Raw genomic sequence first — 2,500 nt, forward strand, 5'->3', positions numbered from 1 at the left:
CTCTGTTACCCTCATAATTCACAGTAAGCAAATATAAAATGTCACAAAACAGTTCTCAAATAAGTAAAAATAAAATGAATACCGAAATGATAAATTGCAAGAATATACATCGTGGGTGGTGTACAAGTAATGCATAGTGGAGTGAAGCATATTTTATTTGTGTATAACGATAAAAAAATCATATCCACCTCTTTGTGCACTCACGCGGTTATATATATACCTGTAAATACGTACATCCATATATAAACAAGAAGATAGATAGGAGCATACTGACATATGAGAGTTTATATACATACATATGTGTATATATACATATATATATACATATATACATAATATAACAATAGTAATAATATTTATAATAAGAAAAACAATAATAATAGTAATACAATTATAATAATAAGGATAATGATGATGAGAATGAGAATAATGATAATGATGGTTATGATTATGAATATAAATATGATTCTGATTATTAATTTGATGATGATGGTGATAATGATAACAATTATAGGAAAATTTATAACGATAATGATGATCATTATAATCATAAAAATAAGAAAATGATATTTATGATAAATTATAATAATTATAATGATCATGATGATAATAATGATAATGGCGATAATAATAATGATAATGATAATGATAATGATAATAATAATGATAATAATAATAAGGATAATAATAATATAATGATAATGATAATGATAATAATAACAAAAATAATAATGATAATAATAATAATAATAATAATAATAATAATAATAATAATAATGATAATAATAATAATAATAATAAAAATAATAATAATAATAATGATAATAATAATTATTATAATGATATTAATCCTACTGGTAATAATAACAATAACAACAATAATAATGATAATAGTAATAATAATATAATAATAATAATAATAATAATAATAATAATAATAATAATAATAATAATGATAATGATAATATATAAATATATCTAGATATGTAATCTATATTCCATACATGGACGCCACCGATGATTAAATTATTCATACGTCCGGCTGGGCTCACCGGCAGCAAGACATCATGAATCCCCAGTCTGCCTCCTTACCTCGACCTATCCGTTACATTCTTCATCGGTTCATGTGACGTGGATCCGGCATAGCAAACATGACAATTCTCGATATTTGTTATTCATTATAAATTAGCTAAGATAGTATGTTAAATAAAATGAAATAGACTGTATATTTCTTAAGAAGTGATCACATAACTATATGTACAAAATCTTACATATATATCTTCGTGCATTTAAATTGGGATTTTAATGATAAACGTTGTATCACTGATTGATATTTAAAAAAAATGAAAGAATTTTACTTCGATCACCAAATATACATATACGTAAAGGCAAGACATATTTGAATATATACTCACATGCACACACTCCCTCACTTATTCATGAATAGGACAGTAATATATAAACCCACACAAATACAAGTCACATACGTCCTGTTTACAGCCATATCTCATCCGGGTCACATAAGGTCACCGCTCGAAGTGGTTTTGCTATCTCCATCCTACATTGCACAGGAATATGGGAATATAGTTAGGTGATGATCTGGTATGGCGTCATAAACTTTCTCGCTAGGAAGCTCATGTCACAAACGCACCAACACGAAAGAGAGAGAGAGAAAGAGAAAGAAAGAGAGAAGGAGAGAGATGGGGGAGGGAGAGAGAGAGGGGGAGGGAGGGAGGGAGGGAGGGAGGGAGGGAGGGAGGGAGGGAGGGAGGGAGAGAGAGAGAGAGAGAGAGAGAGAGAGAGAGAGAGAGAGAGAGAGAGAGAGAGAGAGAGAGAGAGAGAGAGAGAGAGAGAGAGAGAGAGAGAGAGAGAAATTTACAACTACACATAAAAATGTATAAGCATAAGCAAACACCAACACGTAGACATCGATCCTCTCGTCGTTAGACCAAAGATCTCAGGGGATCAGAAAGTATCATTTTGATAGACAGCTTTGATAATTAAGCAGAGCTGAGGTCCAGGGGCCTTGACCTGGTAGTAGTAATACTGCATTAGCTGTATAGCATTTTCTTGAATATCTCATCCATAAACTAAACTCCTCGTCCAACATATAGGGTACGATAAACTAAATATTTTTGCCGTTCGAAACCCCGGGGAATTTTAACGTTCAAGATATGTTTTGATCTCGTCCATCTCGCCCGTTTCTGCATCCGGGCGAGCAGGACGGACTTGTCCAGGAGAAGACGTCACAATAGCATTTGTTTGTAAACAGTTGCACACAATCATTAGGTATTGTTAGGTAATTGTATGTCTCTTTATTTCTGTTATTGAAAGTTATTTTTGTATTGGTTAGTTGCAGATAAGTTACCTATGCACGAGGGTAATTACAAACCGTGTGTTAAATAATGAGCGAAAAATAATAACACTAGTGTAATGAAGTGGTAAATGTTAACATGGTCGCGTCGTCCTGCTTGCCCTAGTAAGTTATGGCCGAAGCAGC

This window comes from Penaeus chinensis, chromosome 19 (assembly GCF_019202785.1).
Source record: "Penaeus chinensis breed Huanghai No. 1 chromosome 19, ASM1920278v2, whole genome shotgun sequence".
Lineage (NCBI taxonomy): Eukaryota > Metazoa > Arthropoda > Malacostraca > Decapoda > Penaeidae > Penaeus > Penaeus chinensis.